General features: G+C 45.0%; 1 protein-coding gene across 1 annotated transcript in view; it reads left to right on the top strand.

Annotated features, from left to right (window-relative positions):
* Positions 1 to 20,409, top strand: part of LOC140209344 (left-right determination factor 2-like) — a 66,512-nt gene that overhangs the window by 19,203 nt on the left and 26,900 nt on the right. Inside the window, exon 3 of the mRNA XM_072277636.1 lies at positions 4,570 to 4,683. The gene's annotated coding sequence lies outside the window, so the exon portion shown is untranslated. The remainder of the gene's footprint in view (positions 1 to 4,569; positions 4,684 to 20,409) is intronic.

Below are 20,409 nucleotides of genomic sequence, written 5' to 3'. Positions count from 1 at the left end.
CCGCCTGAGATGTTACCAACAACCGGGGTGTCATCTGCCAACTTATGATTGGCATTTGAGCCGTGCTCAGCCACATAGTCTTGGGTGTAGAGAGAGCAGAGCAGTAAGCTAAGCACACATCCTTGGGGTCAGTATATCCTTGGGTTTTATCAGCAATCTGTGCTGACTATGGTCTCCTAATGAGGAGATCGAGGATCCAGATGTAGGCGAAGGTATGGAGCCCAGGTTTGGAAGTTTGGTGATCAGTTTTGAGGGGTGATCGCATTGAATGCTAAGCTGTAAGCAATAAATAGCAGCTGATGTATGTTTTGCTATTGCACGTGCTCAAGGCTGAATGGAGAGCCAGTGAGATTGCATCTGCTGTGGGCCTATTGTGGCAGTTGGCAAATTTAGTTCTTGCTCAGGCAGGAGCTAATCCTAGCCATGACAAACCTCTCAAAGCACTTTTTCACAATAGATGCGAGTGCTACTGGGAGATGGTCACTGGGGCAGCTTACTCTGCTCTTCTTGGGCATTCGAATGATTGTTGCCCTTTGCCCTTTTGAGGCAGGTGGCAACTCCGACTGCAGCAGAGAGAAGGTTGAGATGCCCTTCAATACTCCAGCCCGTTGGTTGGCACAGGTTTTCATCAGCCCGCCAGGGGCACCACCAGTGCCTGATGCCCTGCAAGGGGCACCGGCTTTAAGAATGTTCTATTATGATTTTCCTTAAACCATAGCACCATTGCAACCCTTGTGGCCTTCTGGGGTGATATCCCTTGCTATGCTTGAGGGGCTTGCTCACCAGACCAAGTCCCTCCATGGGTGGTAATGAAAGGAGTCTAGATGTCAAAGGTCTTCTTGGAAGTACAAAGGACAGGTAATGCAGCAATGTTTAGCTGACTGGAACATTGATTGGCAATAGGGCCAAGCCTATATTCTGAAATACCAGACACCGGGGGTGTCTCTGAAACTCCAGACACTGGGGGTGTATTTGAAACACCAGACACCGCGGGTGTATCTGAAACACCAGACACCGGGGGTGTATCTGAAACACCAGACACCGGGGGTGTATCTGAAACACCAGACACCGGGGGTGTATCTGAAACACCAGACACCGGGGGTGTATCTGAAACATCAGACACCGGGGGTGTATCTGAAACACCAGACACCGGGGGTGTCTCGGAAACTCCAGACACCGGGGGTGTCTCGGAAACTCCAGACACCGGGGGTGTCTCTGAAACTCCAGACACCGGGGGTGTCTCTGAAACTCCAGACACCGGGGGTGTCTCTGAAACTCCAGACACCGGGGGTGTATCTGAAACACCAGACACTGGGGGTGTATCTGAAACTCCAGACGGCGGGGGTGTCTCGGAAACACCAGACACCGGGGGTGTATGTGAAACACCAGACACTGGGGGTGTCTCGGAAACACCAGACACTGGGGGTGTCTCGGAAACACCAGACACTGGGGGTGTATCTGAAACTCCAGACACCGGGGGTGTATCTGAAACTCCAGACGCCGGGGGTGTCTCGGAAACACCAGACACCGGGGGTGTCTCTGAAACACCAGACACCGGGGGTGTATGTGAAACACCAGACACCGGGGGTGTCTCGGAAACACCAGACACTGGGGGTGTGTCCGTAACTCCGGGTACCAGTGGTGTATCTGAAATGGGTGTAAACGGGAAGCGGAGAGTTTTGCTGTTCCTGTTGGAAGTCCTAGGGTCAACAGATTTAACTCCTTCCCCACCGAGTAGCAGCCCGCCTCTGCTCAGCACTCCAACACCACAACCCTGGGAAGCCTCAGAAATTGAAATAGACTTTGACGAGTGCCTCATGAATAAACAAGACGTGGAGAGGAGCTGTGCCCTCGCTTCAGGTTTAGGAAATCAAAGGGAGCCTCTTACATAATTTACCTTTGCTTCCCCTGTCCCAACCCTCCACCATCATATCTCTGACAGCTCCATGATCTCAGGAACTGTACCTCGTTATTCGTATTTTGCACTGTACTGTTGCTGCAAAACAACAAATTTCGTGACCTACACCAGTGATAATAAACTTGATACCTATGGCAAAGCCACCGGAGCTGTAAGCCCTGCTATACGAATTGGAAATGTACCAACATCTTATACGGCTGTAACGTGACACCCCAACTCAATATTCTGACTGGCGGAGGCAAACCTGCAAGCATTAAATGTAATCTCCAAAGAAGGGCTGGACAGAGTAGATGTTGAGATGTTTCTACTAGTGGGAGAATAATGAATGAGGGAACATCAACACAAAATCAGGGTGGTCATTTAAAATTTCTCCACGGAACTGGTGGTAAATCCCTGGAACTCACCACCGTGGAGTTTGTGGAGCACTGGAGGTATTTAAAAAGTCAGATATCATAGAAACAGGCTCTTTGACCCTCCAAGTATATGCCAACCATCAAGTAGCCATTTATATAATCCCATTTACCAGTGTGTAACCATCAATACCTAAGCAATTCAAGTGCTGGTTCAGATGGTTGTTAAATCTTGAGGGTACCTCCCTCCATCACCTTCTCAGGCTGTGACTTCCAGATTCTAATCATACTCGTGGTGAAAGAAAATCCTTTTACAGGTGTTCTCTCAACCTCCTAGCACTCATTCTAAATCTAAGCCCTCTCGTTTTAGACACCTCTGCTGTCAGGAAAAGTTTCTTTCTAGCTAACTGCATAAACCTCATCATCTTGTACCAGGTATCATATTGTCTCCTTGCCTTGCACTTTCACAGTAACCTAGACACTATATTCTGTTATTGCTCTCCCACCAACTTCAATTCCAAATCCCACCCAGTAGGCACAAATGTAGGCTACTGCTCTCGAGCAGTGGTGAGGGTAGCTGCACTCTGAGGGATGCTGTCTTTCTGACGTCAAATTGAACAGAAGCCCTCTCTCTGGTTTTGTTAAAGATCCAGAGATGTCCATGTGAGATATCCAGGTAAGAGCTCTTTACCGTACAGGATAATGTCACTGGGTTAGTAGTGGATGCAGAAACGATAGAGGCGTTTAAGAGGTTTTCAAAATAGATGTGACTGTGCAGGGAATGAAGGGGTACGGGTCATGTGCAGGCAGAAGAGATTTAGTTTAAGTTGGAACAATGAACAATGGGCTGGAGGAACCTAGAGGGTCTGGGAGGAAAGAAACTTTCAACATTTCAGGTCATCATAGTGCACCAGTCCTGAAGTATTGAAAATATCTAGCATCCCACAGATGCTGCTCGAACCACTGGGTTCCTCCAGTGCATTGTTCACTGCCCTTGATTCCAGTATCTTGTGCCTCTTTAATTTAAGTTGGCATCGTGCTCAGTGCAGATGTTCTCTCCACCCACTGTAGACAAACCATTCCTATAGGAAGGATTTGGCTCCCCAGCTCTCCCCAAACCTGTGGTCAGCACAGGCATGGTGGGCTGAAGGGCCTGTTCTACATGATGGAATGCTCTCTGCTTGCTGGATGAGTTCAACTCCAACAACTAACAAGAAGGTCAACATCATCCAGGACAAAACAGCCCCTTGACTGACACCCAATCCACCGCCTGACACGTTCACTCCCTTCACCTCCTGTCCACAGTGACTGCAGTGTGAACCATCTACAAAATGCAGAGCAGTCACTCATCCAGGCTACCCTGATAGCAGATCCCAAACCCAACCCCTCTACCCCATGGACAGGGCAGTGGGTGCAGGGGAACACCACCACCCACAGGTTCCCCTCCAGTCCTGCCCCATCCTGACTTGGAAATCTGTCAACATTCCTTCACCCCTACAGCACCAGAAGGACCGCAGTGTTCAAAACAGAGTAGTTTACCGCCCCCCCCACCCCATTCTCAAAGGCTGTGAGAGTTTAAGTCCTGTGCTGAATACACAGCCGTTCAGCCCCAGCTTGCAGCTGAGGTGTTTAGTACTTCAGCTCCAAGTGTGCGGACTTCAGGAGCCCAGACAACCACCAGCTTTGTGACTGAATTTGGACAGGCCTTCCCCATCAGTCCTCTGCTTGCTGACCCCCCACTGGCCTTACTGTCTTTCCACAATGATCTCCTATCCCACAACTCGATGAACACCTGCACCTCAGGAATCCCTGCTCCCTTCACTCCCACCTGCCCTCAGCTGAGGCTCTCCAAACCTCTCCAGCTCTGTCAACAAATAAAAGCAAGAAGAACTTCCATTGGAAAAGCACCTGGAATCTAATTCACATGTCAGAAACGCAGACCCGACCCCAGGCCACGTGTGAGTCACCAGCTCACAGCCCCTGAGACACGATGTCAATCCTGATCTCTGATGCACTCTGTGTGTGCAGTTTGCAGCTGCAGGTTCTCCCTGTGACCATGCTCCAGACTCCTCAAGGTGGGTGAATTGGTCACTGCAAATTACCCCCCAGAGGATGGGTAAAGGGTAGAATCTGGGGAAGTTGATAAGAAGGTGGGGAGAATAAAATGGGATTGGTGTAAATGGGTAGAGTTGATTGTCAATAAGGTCTTGGTGGCCAGCAAGTCTGTTTCTGTGCAGTACTTTGAGATGAACATCCATGCAAAGAGTCCTGACCTGAAACAGTTGTCCATTTCCTCTACAGATGCTGCCTGACCTGCTGAGTTCCTCAGGCAGCTTGTTTGATCTCCAGATTTCAGCATCTGCAGTCGCCTGTGTCTCCAGGAGTATGCAGTCCAGGTCTGCGCATAGTCCAGAGGTGTGTCTATTCCAGAGTGTGTACTCCAATAGTGTGTCTATTCCAGACTGTGTGTGGTCAATAGTGTGTGTATTCCAGAGTGTGTAGTCAATAGTGTGTCTATTCCAGAGTGTGTAGTCCAGTAGTGTGTCTATACCAGAGTGTGTAGTCCAGTCGTGTGTCTATACCAGAGTGTGTAGTCCAGTAGTGTGCCTATTCCAGAGTGTGTAGTCCAGTAGTGTGTCTATTCCAGAGTGTGTAGTCCAGTAGTGTGTCTATTCCAGAGTGTGTAGTCCAGTAGTGTGTCTATACCAGAGTGTGTAGTCGAGTAGTGTGTCTATTCCAGAGTGTGTAGTCCAGTAGTGTGTCTATTCCAGAGTGTGTAGTCCAGTAGTGTGTGTATTCCAGAGCGTGTAGTCCAGTCGTGTGTCTATTCCAGAGTGTGTAGTCCAGTAGTGTGTCTATTCCAGAGTGTGTAGTCCAGTAGTGTGTCTATACCAGAGTGTGTAGTCCAGTAGTGTGCCTATTCCAGAGTGTGTAGTCCAGTAGTGTGTCTATTCCAGAGTGTGTAGTCCAGTAGTGTGTCTATTCCAGAGTGTGTAGTCGAGTAGTGTGTCTATACCAGAGTGTGTAGTCCAGTAGTGTGTCTATTCCAGAGCATGTAGTCCAGTCGTGTGTCTATTCCAGAGTGTGTTGTCAATAGTGTGTCTATTCCAGGGTGTGTTGTCAACAGTGTGTCTATTCCAGAGTGTGTAGTCCAGTAGTGTGTCTATTCCAGAGTGTGTAGTCCAGTAGTGTGTCTATTCCAGAGTGTATAGTCCAGTAGTGTGTCTATTCCAGAGTGCGTAATCCAGTAGTGTGTCTATTCCAGAGCATGTAGTCCAGTCGTGTGTCTATTCCAGAGTGTGTTGTCAATAGTGTGTCTATTCTAGAGTGTGTAGTCCAGTAGTGTATCTATTCCAGAGTGTGTAGTCAATAGTGTGTCTATTCCAGAGTGTGTTGTCAATAGTGTGTCTATTCCAGAGTGTGTAGTCAATAGTGTGTCTATTCCAGACTCTGTGTGTTCAATAGTGTGTGTATTCCAGAGTGTGTAGTCCAGTAGTGTGTCTATACCAGAGTGTGTAGTCCAGTCGTGTGTCTATACCAGAGTGTGTAGTCCAGTAGTGTGCCTATTCCAGAGTGTGTAGTCCAGTAGTGTGTCTATTCCAGAGTGTGTAGTCCAGTAGTGTGTCTATTCCAGAGTGTGTAGTCCAGTAGTGTGTCTATACCAGAGTGTGTAGTCCAGTAGTGTGTCTATTCCAGAGTGTGTAGTCCAGTAGTGTGTCTATTCCAGAGTGTGTAGTCCAGTAGTGTGTGTATTCCAGAGCGTGTAGTCCAGTCGTGTGTCTATTCCAGAGTGTGTAGTCCAGTAGTGTGTCTATTCCAGAGTGTGTAGTCCAGTAGTGTGTCTATACCAGAGTGTGTAGTCCAGTAGTGTGCCTATTCCAGAGTGTGTAGTCCAGTAGTGTGTCTATTCCAGAGTGTGTAGTCCAGTAGTGTGTCTATTCCAGAGTGTGTAGTCCAGTAGTGTGTCTATACCAGAGTGTGTAGTCCAGTAGTGTGTCTATTCCAGAGCATGTAGTCCAGTCGTGTGTCTATTCCAGAGTGTGTTGTCAATAGTGTGTCTATTCCAGGGTGTGTTGTCAATAGTGTGTCTATTCCAGAGTGTGTAGTCCAGTAGTGTGTCTATTCCAGAGTGTGTAGTCCAGTAGTGTGTCTATTCCAGAGTGTATAGTCCAGTAGTGTGTCTATTCCAGAGTGTGTAGTCCAATAGTGTGTCTATTCCAGAGTGTGTAGTCCAGTCGTGTGTCTATACCAGAGTGTGTAGTCGAGTAGTGTGTCTATTCCAGAGTGCGTAATCCAGTAGTGTGTCTATTCCAGAGCATGTAGTCCAGTCGTGTGTCTATTCCAGAGTGTGTTGTCAATAGTGTGTCTATTCTAGAGTGTGTAGTCCAGTAGTGTATCTATTCCAGAGTGTGTAGTCAATAGTGTGTCTATTCCAGAGTGTGTTGTCAATAGTGTGTCTATTCCAGAGTGTGTAGTCAATAGTGTGTCTATTCCAGACTCTGTGTGTTCAATAGTGTGTGTATTCCAGAGTGTGTAATCCAGTAGTGTGTCTATTCTAGAGTGTGTAGTCCAGTAGTGTGTCTAATCCAGAGTGTGTGTAGTTCAGAGTTTGTGTCTATTCCAGAGTGTGTGTAGTTCAGAGTTTGGTCTGTTCCAGAGTGTGTAATCCAGTCGTGTGTCTATTCCAGAGTGTGTTGTCAATAGTGTGTCTATTCCAGAGTGTGTTGTCAATAGTGTGTCTACTCCAGAGTGTAACCTAGAAGTGTGTCTATTCCAGAGTGTGTAGCCAATAGTGTATCTATTCCAGAGTGTGTTGTCAATAGTGTGTCTATTCCAGAGTGTGTAGTCAATAGTGTGTCTATTCCAGAGTGTGTTGTCAATAGTGTGTCTATTCCAGAGTGTGTTGTCAATAGTGTGTCTATTCCAGAGTGTGTAGTCAATAGTGTGTCTATTCCAGAGTGTGTTGTCAATAGTGTGTCTATTCCAGAGTGTGTAGTCAATAGTGTGTCTATTCCAGAGTGTGTTGTCAATAGTGTGTCTATTCCAGAGTGTGTAGTCCAGTAGTGTGTCTATTCCAGAGTCTGTGTAGTCCAGTAGTGTGTGTATTCCAGAGCATGTAGTCCAGTCGTGTGTCTATACCAGAATGTGTAGTCGAGTAGTGTGTCTATTCCAGAGTGTGTAGTCCAGTAGTGTGCCTATTCCAGAGTGTGTAGTCCAGTAGTGTGTCTATTCCAGAGTGTGTAGTCCAGTAGTGTGTGTATTCCAGAGCATGTAGTCCAGTCGTGTGTCTATACCAGAGTGTGTAGTCGAGTAGTGTGTCTATTCCAGAGTGTGTAGTCCAGTAGTGTGTCTATTCCAGAGTGTGTAGTCCAGTAGTGTGTGTATTCCAGAGCATGTAGTCCAGTCGTGTGTCTATACCAGAGTGTGTAGTCGAGTAGTGTGTCTATTCCAGAGTGTGTAGTCCAGTAGTGTGCCTATTCCAGAGTGTGTAGTCCAGTAGTGTGCCTATTCCAGAGTGTGTAGTCCAGTAGTGTGTCTATTCCAGAGTGTGTAGTCCAGTAGTGTGTCTATTCCAGAGTGTGTAGTCCAGTAGTGTGTCTATACCAGAGTGTGTAGTCCAGTAGTGTGTCTATTCCAGAGTGTGTAGTCCAGTAGTGTGTCTATTCCAGAGCATGTAGTCCAGTCGTGTGTCTATTCCAGAGTGTGTTGTCAATAGTGTGTCTATTCCAGGGTGTGTTGTCAATAGTGTGTCTATTCCAGAGTGTGTAGTCCAGTAGTGTGTCTATTCCAGAGTGTGTAGTCCAGTAGTGTGTCTATTCCAGAGTGTATAGTCCAGTCGTGTGTCTATTCCAGAGTGTGTAGTCCAGTCGTGTGTCTATACCAGAGTGTGTAGTCGAGTAGTGTGTCTATTCCAGAGTGCGTAATCCAGTAGTGTGTCTATTCCAGAGCATGTAGTCCAGTCGTGTGTCTATTCCAGAGTGTGTTGTCAATAGTGTGTCTATTCTAGAGTGTGTAGTCCAGTAGTGTATCTATTCCAGAGTTTGTAGTCAATAGTGTGTCTATTCCAGAGTGTGTTGTCCATAGTGTGTCTATTCCAGAGTGTGTAGTCAATAGTGTGTCTATTCCAGACTCTGTGTGTTCAATAGTGTGTGTATTCCAGAGTGTGTAATCCAGTAGTGTGTCTATTCTAGAGTGTGTAGTCCAGTAGTGGGTCTAATCCAGAGTGTGTGTAGTTCAGAGTTTGTGTCTATTCCAGAGTGTGTGTAGTTCAGAGTTTGGTCTGTTCCAGAGTGTGTAATCCAGTCGTGTGTCTATTCCAGAGTGTGTTGTCAATAGTGTGTCTATTCCAGAGTGTGTTGTCAATAGTGTGTCTACTCCAGAGTGTAACCTAGAAGTGTGTCTATTCCAGAGTGTGTAGCCAATAGTGTATCTATTCCAGAGTGTGTTGTCAATAGTGTGTCTATTCCAGAGTGTGTAGTCAATAGTGTGTCTATTCCAGAGTGTGTTGTCAATAGTGTGTCTATTCCAGAGTGTGTAGTCAATAGTGTGTCTATTCCAGAGTGTCTAGTCGAGTAGTGTGTCTATTCCAGAGTGTGTAGTCCAGTAGTGTGTCCATTCCAGAGTGTGTAGTCCAGTAGTGTGTCTATTCCAGAGTGTGTAGTCCAGTAGTGTGTCTATTCCAGAGCATGTAGTCCAGTCGTGTGTCTATTCCAGAGTGTGTTGTCAATAGTGTGTCTATTCCAGGGTGTGTTGTCAATAGTGTGTCTATTCCAGAGTGTGTAGTCCAGTAGTGTGTCTATTCCAGAGTGTGTAGTCCAGTAGTGTGTCTATTCCAGAGTGTATAGTCCAGTCGTGTGTCTATTCCAGAGTGTGTAGTCCAGTAGTGTGTCTATTCCAGAGCATGTAGTCCAGTCGTGTGTCTATTCCAGAGTGTGTTGTCAATAGTGTGTCTATTCCAGGGTGTGTTGTCAATAGTGTGTCTATTCCAGAGTGTGTAGTCCAGTAGTGTGTCTATTCCAGAGTGTATAGTCCAGTAGTGTGTCTATTCCAGAGTGTATAGTCCAGTCGTGTGTCTATTCCAGAGTGTGTAGTCCAATAGTGTGTCTATTCCAGAGTGTGTAGTCCAGTAGTGTGTCTATTCCAGAGTGTGTAGTCCAGTAGTGTGTCTATTCCAGAGTGTATAGTCCAGTAGTGTGTCTATTCCAGAGTGTATAGTCCAGTCGTGTGTCTATTCCAGAGTGTGTAGTCCAGTCGTGTGTCTATACCAGAGTGTGTAGTCGAGTAGTGTGTCTATTCCAGAGTGCGTAATCCAGTAGTGTGTCTATTCCAGAGCATGTAGTCCAGTCGTATGTCTATTCCAGAGTGTGTTGTCAATAGTGTGTCTATTCCAGGGTGTGTTGTCAATAGTGTGTCTATTCCAGAGTGTGTAGTCCAGTAGTGTGTCTATTCCAGAGTGTGTAGTCCAGTCGTGTGTCTATTCCAGAGTGTGTAGTCCAGTAGTGTGTCTATTCCAGAGCATGTAGTCCAGTCGTGTGTCTATTCCAGAGTGTGTTGTCAATAGTGTGTCTATTCCAGGGTGTGTTGTCAATAGTGTGTCTATTCCAGAGTGTGTAGTCCAGTCGTGTGTCTATACCAGAGTGTGTAGTCGAGTAGTGTGTCTATTCCAGAGTGCGTAATCCAGTAGTGTGTCTATTCCAGAGCATGTAGTCCAGTCGTGTGTCTATTCCAGAGTGTGTTGTCAATAGTGTGTCTATTCCAGAGTGTGTTGTCAATAGTGTGTCTACTCCAGAGTGTAACCTAGAAGTGTGTCTATTCCAGAGTGTGTAGCCAATAGTGTATCTATTCCAGAGTGTGTTGTCAATAGTGTGTCTATTCCAGAGTGTGTAGTCAATAGTGTGTCTATTCCAGAGTGTGTTGTCAATAGTGTGTCTATTCCAGAGTGTGTAGTCAATAGTGTGTCTATTCCAGAGTGTCTAGTCGAGTAGTGTGTCTATTCCAGAGTGTGTAGTCCAGTAGTGTGTCTATTCCAGAGTGTGTAGTCCAGTAGTGTGTCTATTCCAGAGTGTGTAGTCCAGTAGTGTGTCTATTCCAGAGCATGTAGTCCAGTCGTGTGTCTATTCCAGAGTGTGTTGTCAATAGTGTGTCTATTCCAGGGTGTGTTGTCAATAGTGTGTCTATTCCAGAGTGTGTAGTCCAGTAGTGTGTCTATTCCAGAGTGTGTAGTCCAGTAGTGTGTCTATTCCAGAGTGTATAGTCCAGTCGTGTGTCTATTCCAGAGTGTGTAGTCCAGTAGTGTGTCTATTCCAGAGCATGTAGTCCAGTCGTGTGTCTATTCCAGAGTGTGTTGTCAATAGTGTGTCTATTCCAGGGTGTGTTGTCAATAGTGTGTCTATTCCAGAGTGTGTAGTCCAGTAGTGTGTCTATTCCAGAGTGTATAGTCCAGTAGTGTGTCTATTCCAGAGTGTATAGTCCAGTCGTGTGTCTATTCCAGAGTGTGTTGTCCAATAGTGTGTCTATTCCAGAGTGTGTAGTCCAGTAGTGTGTCTATTCCAGAGTGTGTAGTCCAGTAGTGTGTCTATTCCAGAGTGTATAGTCCAGTAGTGTGTCTATTCCAGAGTGTATAGTCCAGTCGTGTGTCTATTCCAGAGTGTGTAGTCCAGTCGTGTGTCTATACCAGAGTGTGTAGTCGAGTAGTGTGTCTATTCCAGAGTGCGTAATCCAGTAGTGTGTCTATTCCAGAGCATGTAGTCCAGTCGTATGTCTATTCCAGAGTGTGTTGTCAATAGTGTGTCTATTCCAGGGTGTGTTGTCAATAGTGTGTCTATTCCAGAGTGTGTAGTCCAGTAGTGTGTGTATTCCAGAGCATGTAGTCCAGTCGTGTGTCTATACCAGAGTGTGTAGTCGAGTAGTGTGTCTATTCCAGAGTGTGTAGTCCAGTAGTGTGCCTATTCCAGAGTGTGTAGTCCAGTAGTGTGTCTATTCCAGAGTGTGTAGTCCAGTAGTGTGTCTATTCCAGAGTGTGTAGTCCAGTAGTGTGTCTATACCAGAGTGTGTAGTCCAGTAGTGTGTCTATTCCAGAGTGTGTAGTCCAGTAGTGTGTCTATTCCAGAGCGTGTAGTCCAGTCGTGTGTCTATTCCAGAGTGTGTTGTCAATAGTGTGTCTATTCCAGGGTGTGTTGTCAATAGTGTGTCTATTCCAGAGTGTGTAGTCCAGTAGTGTGTCTATTCCAGAGTGTGTAGTCCAGTAGTGTGTCTATTCCAGAGTGTATAGTCCAGTCGTGTGTCTATTCCAGAGTGTGTAGTCCAGTCGTGTGTCTATACCAGAGTGTGTAGTCGAGTAGTGTGTCTATTCCAGAGTGCGTAATCCAGTAGTGTGTCTATTCCAGAGCATGTAGTCCAGTCGTGTGTCTATTCCAGAGTGTGTTGTCAATAGTGTGTCTATTCTAGAGTGTGTAGTCCAGTAGTGTATCTATTCCAGAGTGTGTAGTCAATAGTGTGTCTATTCCAGACTCTGTGTGTTCAATAGTGTGTGTATTCCAGAGTGTGTAATCCAGTAGTGTGTCTATTCTAGAGTGTGTAGTCCAGTAGTGTGTCTAATCCAGAGTGTGTGTAGTTCAGAGTTTGTGTCTATTCCAGAGTGTGTGTAGTTCAGAGTTTGGTCTGTTCCAGAGTGTGTAATCCAGTCGTGTGTCTATTCCAGAGTGTGTTGTCAATAGTGTGTCTATTCCAGAGTGTGTTGTCAATAGTGTGTCTACTCCAGAGTGTAACCTAGAAGTGTGTCTATTCCAGAGTGTGTAGCCAATAGTGTATCTATTCCAGAGTGTGTTGTCAAAGTGTGTCTATTCCAGAGTGTGTAGTCAATAGTGTGTCTATTCCAGAGCATGTAGTCCAGTCGTGTGTCTATTCCAGAGTGTGTTGTCAATAGTGTGTCTATTCCAGGGTGTGTTGTCAATAGTGTGTCTATTCCAGAGTGTGTAGTCCAGTAGTGTATCTATTCCAGAGTGTGTAGTCCAGTAGTGTGTCTATTCCAGAGTGTGTAGTCCAGTAGTGTGTCTATTCCAGAGTGTATAGTCCAGTCGTGTGTCTATTCCAGAGTGTGTAGTCCAGTCGTGTGTCTATACCAGAGTCTGTAGTCGAGTAGTGTGTCTATTCCAGAGTGCGTAATCCAGTAGTGTGTCTATTCCAGAGCATGTAGTCCAGTCGTGTGTCTATTCCAGAGTGTGTTGTCAATAGTGTGTCTATTCTAGAGTGTGTAGTCCAGTAGTGTATCTATTCCAGAGTGTGTAGTCAATAGTGTGTCTATTCCAGAGTGTGTTGTCAATAATGTGTCTATTCCAGAGTGTGTAGTCAATAGTGTGTCTATTCCAGACTCTGTGTGTTCAATAGTGTGTGTATTCCAGAGTGTGTAATCCAGTAGTGTGTCTATTCTAGAGTGTGTAGTCCAGTAGTGTGTCTAATCCAGAGTGTGTGTAGTTCAGAGTTTGTGTCTATTCCAGAGTGTGTGTAGTTCAGAGTTTGGTCTGTTCCAGAGTGTGTAATCCAGTCGTGTGTCTATTCCAGAGTGTGTTGTCAATAGTGTGTCTATTCCAGAGTGTGTTGTCAATAGTGTGTCTACTCCAGAGTGTAACCTAGAAGTGTGTCTATTCCAGAGTGTGTAGCCAATAGTGTATCTATTCCAGAGTGTGTTGTCAATAGTGTGTCTATTCCAGAGTGTGTAGTCAATAGTGTGTCTATTCCAGAGTGTGTTGTCAATAGTGTGTCTATTCCAGAGTGTGTAGTCAATAGTGTGTCTATTCCAGAGTGTCTAGTCGAGTAGTGTGTCTATTCCAGAGTGTGTAGTCCAGTAGTGTGTCTATACCAGAGTGTGTAGTCCAGTAGTGTGTCTATTCCAGAGTGTGTAGTCCAGTAGTGTGTCTATTCCAGAGCGTGTAGTCCAGTCGTGTGTCTATTCCAGAGTGTGTTGTCAATAGTGTGTCTATTCCAGGGTGTGTTGTCAATAGTGTGTCTATTCCAGAGTGTGTAGTCCAGTAGTGTGTCTATTCCAGAGTGTGTAGTCCAGTAGTGTGTCTATTCCAGAGTGTATAGTCCAGTCGTGTGTCTATTCCAGAGTGTGTAGTCCAGTCGTGTGTCTATACCAGAGTGTGTAGTCGAGTAGTGTGTCTATTCCAGAGTGCGTAATCCAGTAGTGTGTCTATTCCAGAGCATGTAGTCCAGTCGTGTGTCTATTCCAGAGTGTGTTGTCAATAGTGTGTCTATTCTAGAGTGTGTAGTCCAGTAGTGTATCTATTCCAGAGTGTGTAGTCAATAGTGTGTCTATTCCAGACTCTGTGTGTTCAATAGTGTGTGTATTCCAGAGTGTGTAATCCAGTAGTGTGTCTATTCTAGAGTGTGTAGTCCAGTAGTGTGTCTAATCCAGAGTGTGTGTAGTTCAGAGTTTGTGTCTATTCCAGAGTGTGTGTAGTTCAGAGTTTGGTCTGTTCCAGAGTGTGTAATCCAGTCGTGTGTCTATTCCAGAGTGTGTTGTCAATAGTGTGTCTATTCCAGAGTGTGTTGTCAATAGTGTGTCTACTCCAGAGTGTAACCTAGAAGTGTGTCTATTCCAGAGTGTGTAGCCAATAGTGTATCTATTCCAGAGTGTGTTGTCAAAGTGTGTCTATTCCAGAGTGTGTAGTCAATAGTGTGTCTATTCCAGAGCATGTAGTCCAGTCGTGTGTCTATTCCAGAGTGTGTTGTCAATAGTGTGTCTATTCCAGGGTGTGTTGTCAATAGTGTGTCTATTCCAGAGTGTGTAGTCCAGTAGTGTATCTATTCCAGAGTGTGTAGTCCAGTAGTGTGTCTATTCCAGAGTGTGTAGTCCAGTAGTGTGTCTATTCCAGAGTGTATAGTCCAGTCGTGTGTCTATTCCAGAGTGTGTAGTCCAGTCGTGTGTCTATACCAGAGTCTGTAGTCGAGTAGTGTGTCTATTCCAGAGTGCGTAATCCAGTAGTGTGTCTATTCCAGAGCATGTAGTCCAGTCGTGTGTCTATTCCAGAGTGTGTTGTCAATAGTGTGTCTATTCTAGAGTGTGTAGTCCAGTAGTGTATCTATTCCAGAGTGTGTAGTCAATAGTGTGTCTATTCCAGAGTGTGTTGTCAATAATGTGTCTATTCCAGAGTGTGTAGTCAATAGTGTGTCTATTCCAGACTCTGTGTGTTCAATAGTGTGTGTATTCCAGAGTGTGTAATCCAGTAGTGTGTCTATTCTAGAGTGTGTAGTCCAGTAGTGTGTCTAATCCAGAGTGTGTGTAGTTCAGAGTTTGTGTCTATTCCAGAGTGTGTGTAGTTCAGAGTTTGGTCTGTTCCAGAGTGTGTAATCCAGTCGTGTGTCTATTCCAGAGTGTGTTGTCAATAGTGTGTCTATTCCAGAGTGTGTTGTCAATAGTGTGTCTACTCCAGAGTGTAACCTAGAAGTGTGTCTATTCCAGAGTGTGTAGCCAATAGTGTATCTATTCCAGAGTGTGTTGTCAATAGTGTGTCTATTCCAGAGTGTGTAGTCAATAGTGTGTCTATTCCAGAGTGTGTAGTCCAGTAGTGTGTCTATTCCAGAGTGTGTAGTCCAGTAGTGTGTCTATTCCAGAGTGTATAGTCCAGTCGTGTGTCTATTCCAGAGTGTGTAGTCCAGTAGTGTGTCTATTCCAGAGCATGTAGTCCAGTCGTGTGTCTATTCCAGAGTGTGTTGTCAATAGTGTGTCTATTCCAGGGTGTGTTGTCAATAGTGTGTCTATTCCAGAGTGTGTAGTCCAGTAGTGTGTCTATTCCAGAGTGTATAGTCCAGTAGTGTGTCTATTCCAGAGTGTATAGTCCAGTCGTGTGTCTATTCCAGAGTGTGTTGTCCAATAGTGTGTCTATTCCAGAGTGTGTAGTCCAGTAGTGTGTCTATTCCAGAGTGTGTAGTCCAGTAGTGTGTCTATTCCAGAGTGTATAGTCCAGTAGTGTGTCTATTCCAGAGTGTATAGTCCAGTCGTGTGTCTATTCCAGAGTGTGTAGTCCAGTCGTGTGTCTATACCAGAGTGTGTAGTCGAGTAGTGTGTCTATTCCAGAGTGCGTAATCCAGTAGTGTGTCTATTCCAGAGCATGTAGTCCAGTCGTATGTCTATTCCAGAGTGTGTTGTCAATAGTGTGTCTATTCCAGGGTGTGTTGTCAATAGTGTGTCTATTCCAGAGTGTGTAGTCCAGTAGTGTGTGTATTCCAGAGCATGTAGTCCAGTCGTGTGTCTATACCAGAGTGTGTAGTCGAGTAGTGTGTCTATTCCAGAGTGTGTAGTCCAGTAGTGTGCCTATTCCAGAGTGTGTAGTCCAGTAGTGTGTCTATTCCAGAGTGTGTAGTCCAGTAGTGTGTCTATTCCAGAGTGTGTAGTCCAGTAGTGTGTCTATACCAGAGTGTGTAGTCCAGTAGTGTGTCTATTCCAGAGTGTGTAGTCCAGTAGTGTGTCTATTCCAGAGCGTGTAGTCCAGTCGTGTGTCTATTCCAGAGTGTGTTGTCAATAGTGTGTCTATTCCAGGGTGTGTTGTCAATAGTGTGTCTATTCCAGAGTGTGTAGTCCAGTAGTGTGTCTATTCCAGAGTGTGTAGTCCAGTAGTGTGTCTATTCCAGAGTGTATAGTCCAGTCGTGTGTCTATTCCAGAGTGTGTAGTCCAGTCGTGTGTCTATACCAGAGTGTGTAGTCGAGTAGTGTGTCTATTCCAGAGTGCGTAATCCAGTAGTGTGTCTATTCCAGAGCATGTAGTCCAGTCGTGTGTCTATTCCAGAGTGTGTTGTCAATAGTGTGTCTATTCTAGAGTGTGTAGTCCAGTAGTGTATCTATTCCAGAGTGTGTAGTCAATAGTGTGTCTATTCCAGACTCTGTGTGTTCAATAGTGTGTGTATTCCAGAGTGTGTAATCCAGTAGTGTGTCTATTCTAGAGTGTGTAGTCCAGTAGTGTGTCTAATCCAGAGTGTGTGTAGTTCAGAGTTTGTGTCTATTCCAGAGTGTGTGTAGTTCAGAGTTTGGTCTGTTCCAGAGTGTGTAATCCAGTCGTGTGTCTATTCCAGAGTGTGTTGTCAATAGTGTGTCTATTCCAGAGTGTGTTGTCAATAGTGTGTCTACTCCAGAGTGTAACCTAGAAGTGTGTCTATTCCAGAGTGTGTAGCCAATAGTGTATCTATTCCAGAGTGTGTTGTCAAAGTGTGTCTATTCCAGAGTGTGTAGTCAATAGTGTGTCTATTCCAGAGCATGTAGTCCAGTCGTGTGTCTATTCCAGAGTGTGTTGTCAATAGTGTGTCTATTCCAGGGTGTGTTGTCAATAGTGTGTCTATTCCAGAGTGTGTAGTCCAGTAGTGTATCTATTCCAGAGTGTGTAGTCCAGTAGTGTGTCTATTCCAGAGTGTGTAGTCCAGTAGTGTGTCTATTCCAGAGTGTATAGTCCAGTCGTGTGTCTATTCCAGAGTGTGTAGTCCAGTCGTGTGTCTATACCAGAGTCTGTAGTCGAGTAGTGTGTCTATTCCAGAGTGCGTAATCCAGTAGTGTGTCTATTCCAGAGCATGTAGTCCAGTCGTGTGTCTATTCCAGAGTGTGTTGTCAATAGTGTGTCTATTCTAGAGTGTGTAGTCCAGTAGTGTATCTATTCCAGAGTGTGTAGTCAATAGTGTGTCTATTCCAGAGTGTGTTGTCAATAATGTGTCTATTCCAGAGTGTGTAGTCAATAGTGTGTCTATTCCAGACTCTGTGTGTTCAATAGTGTGTGTATTCCAGAGTGTGTAATCCAGTAGTGTGTCTATTCTAGAGTGTGTAGTCCAGTAGTGTGTCTAATCCAGAGTGTGTGTAGTTCAGAGTTTGTGTCTATTCCAGAGTGTGTGTAGTTCAGAGTTTGGTCTGTTCCAGAGTGTGTAATCCAGTCGTGTGTCTATTCCAGAGTGTGTTGTCAATAGTGTGTCTATTCCAGAGTGTGTTGTCAATAGTGTGTCTACTCCAGAGTGTAACCTAGAAGTGTGTCTATTCCAGAGTGTGTAGCCAATAGTGTATCTATTCCAGAGTGTGTTGTCAATAGTGTGTCTATTCCAGAGTGTGTAGTCAATAGTGTGTCTATTCCAGAGTGTGTTGTCAATAGTGTGTCTATTCCAGAGTGTGTAGTCAATAGTGTGTCTATTCCAGAGTGTCTAGTCGAGTAGTGTGTCTATTCCAGAGTGTGTAGTCCAGTAGTGTGTCTATACCAGAGTGTGTAGTCCAGTAGTGTGTCTATTCCAGAGTGTGTAGTCCAGTAGTGTGTCTATTCCAGAGCGTGTAGTCCAGTCGTGTGTCTATTCCAGAGTGTGTTGTCAATAGTGTGTCTATTCCAGGGTGTGTTGTCAATAGTGTGTCTATTCCAGAGTGTGTAGTCCAGTAGTGTGTCTATTCCAGAGTGTGTAGTCCAGTAGTGTGTCTATTCCAGAGTGTATAGTCCAGTCGTGTGTCTATTCCAGAGTGTGTAGTCCAGTCGTGTGTCTATACCAGAGTGTGTAGTCGAGTAGTGTGTCTATTCCAGAGTGCGTAATCCAGTAGTGTGTCTATTCCAGAGCATGTAGTCCAGTCGTGTGTCTATTCCAGAGTGTGTTGTCAATAGTGTGTCTATTCTAGAGTGTGTAGTCCAGTAGTGTATCTATTCCAGAGTGTGTAGTCAATAGTGTGTCTATTCCAGACTCTGTGTGTTCAATAGTGTGTGTATTCCAGAGTGTGTAATCCAGTAGTGTGTCTATTCTAGAGTGTGTAGTCCAGTAGTGTGTCTAATCCAGAGTGTGTGTAGTTCAGAGTTTGTGTCTATTCCAGAGTGTGTGTAGTTCAGAGTTTGGTCTGTTCCAGAGTGTGTAATCCAGTCGTGTGTCTATTCCAGAGTGTGTTGTCAATAGTGTGTCTATTCCAGAGTGTGTTGTCAATAGTGTGTCTACTCCAGAGTGTAACCTAGAAGTGTGTCTATTCCAGAGTGTGTAGCCAATAGTGTATCTATTCCAGAGTGTGTTGTCAAAGTGTGTCTATTCCAGAGTGTGTAGTCAATAGTGTGTCTATTCCAGAGCATGTAGTCCAGTCGTGTGTCTATTCCAGAGTGTGTTGTCAATAGTGTGTCTATTCCAGGGTGTGTTGTCAATAGTGTGTCTATTCCAGAGTGTGTAGTCCAGTAGTGTATCTATTCCAGAGTGTGTAGTCCAGTAGTGTGTCTATTCCAGAGTGTGTAGTCCAGTAGTGTGTCTATTCCAGAGTGTATAGTCCAGTCGTGTGTCTATTCCAGAGTGTGTAGTCCAGTCGTGTGTCTATACCAGAGTCTGTAGTCGAGTAGTGTGTCTATTCCAGAGTGCGTAATCCAGTAGTGTGTCTATTCCAGAGCATGTAGTCCAGTCGTGTGTCTATTCCAGAGTGTGTTGTCAATAGTGTGTCTATTCTAGAGTGTGTAGTCCAGTAGTGTATCTATTCCAGAGTGTGTAGTCAATAGTGTGTCTATTCCAGAGTGTGTTGTCAATAATGTGTCTATTCCAGAGTGTGTAGTCAATAGTGTGTCTATTCCAGACTCTGTGTGTTCAATAGTGTGTGTATTCCAGAGTGTGTAATCCAGTAGTGTGTCTATTCTAGAGTGTGTAGTCCAGTAGTGTGTCTAATCCAGAGTGTGTGTAGTTCAGAGTTTGTGTCTATTCCAGAGTGTGTGTAGTTCAGAGTTTGGTCTGTTCCAGAGTGTGTAATCCAGTCGTGTGTCTATTCCAGAGTGTGTTGTCAATAGTGTGTCTATTCCAGAGTGTGTTGTCAATAGTGTGTCTACTCCAGAGTGTAACCTAGAAGTGTGTCTATTCCAGAGTGTGTAGCCAATAGTGTATCTATTCCAGAGTGTGTTGTCAATAGTGTGTCTATTCCAGAGTGTGTAGTCAATAGTGTGTCTATTCCAGAGTGTGTTGTCAATAGTGTGTCTATTCCAGAGTGTGTAGTCAATAGTGTGTCTATTCCAGAGTGTCTAGTCGAGTAGTGTGTCTATTCCAGAGTGTGTAGTCCAGTAGTGTGTCTATTCCAGAGTGTGTAGTCCAGTAGTGTGTCTATTCCAGAGTGTGTAGTCCAGTAGTGTGTCTATTCCAGAGCATGTAGTCCAGTCGTGTGTCTATTCCAGAGTGTGTTGTCAATAGTGTGTCTATTCCAGGGTGTGTTGTCAATAGTGTGTCTATTCCAGAGTGTGTAGTCCAGTAGTGTGTCTATTCCAGAGTGTGTAGTCCAGTAGTGTGTCTATTCCAGAGTGTATAGTCCAGTCGTGTGTCTATTCCAGAGTGTGTAGTCCAGTAGTGTGTCTATTCCAGAGCATGTAGTCCAGTCGTGTGTCTATTCCAGAGTGTGTTGTCAATAGTGTGTCTATTCCAGGGTGTGTTGTCAATAGTGTGTCTATTCCAGAGTGTGTAGTCCAGTAGTGTGTCTATTCCAGAGTGTATAGTCCAGTAGTGTGTCTATTCCAGAGTGTATAGTCCAGTCGTGTGTCTATTCCAGAGTGTGTAGTCCAATAGTGTGTCTATTCCAGAGTGTGTAGTCCAGTAGTGTGTCTATTCCAGAGTGTGTAGTCCAGTCGTGTGTCTATTCCAGAGTGTGTAGTCCAGTCGTGTGTCTATACCAGAGTGTGTAGTCGAGTAGTGTGTCTATTCCAGAGTGCGTAATCCAGTAGTGTGTCTATTCCAGAGCATGTAGTCCAGTCGTATGTCTATTCCAGAGTGTGTTGTCAATAGTGTGTCTATTCCAGGGTGTGTTGTCAATAGTGTGTCTATTCCAGAGTGTGTAGTCCAGTAGTGTGTCTATTCCAGAGTGTGTAGTCCAGTCGTGTGCCTATTCCAGAGTGTGTAGTCCAGTAGTGTGTCTATTCCAGAGCATGTAGTCCAGTCGTGTGTCTATTCCAGAGTGTGTTGTCAATAGTGTGTCTATTCCAGGGTGTGTTGTCAATAGTGTGTCTATTCCAGAGTGTGTAGTCCAGTCGTGTGTCTATACCAGAGTGTGTAGTCGAGTAGTGTGTCTATTCCAGAGTGCGTAATCCAGTAGTGTGTCTATTCCAGAGCATGTAGTCCAGTCGTGTGTCTATTCCAGAGTGTGTTGTCAATAGTGTGTCTATTCCAGAGTGTGTTGTCAATAGTGTG

Source organism: Mobula birostris, chromosome 2 (assembly GCF_030028105.1).
Source record: "Mobula birostris isolate sMobBir1 chromosome 2, sMobBir1.hap1, whole genome shotgun sequence".
Classification (NCBI taxonomy): domain Eukaryota; kingdom Metazoa; phylum Chordata; class Chondrichthyes; order Myliobatiformes; family Myliobatidae; genus Mobula; species Mobula birostris.
This window is presented reverse-complemented; position numbering and strand designations above follow the sequence as displayed.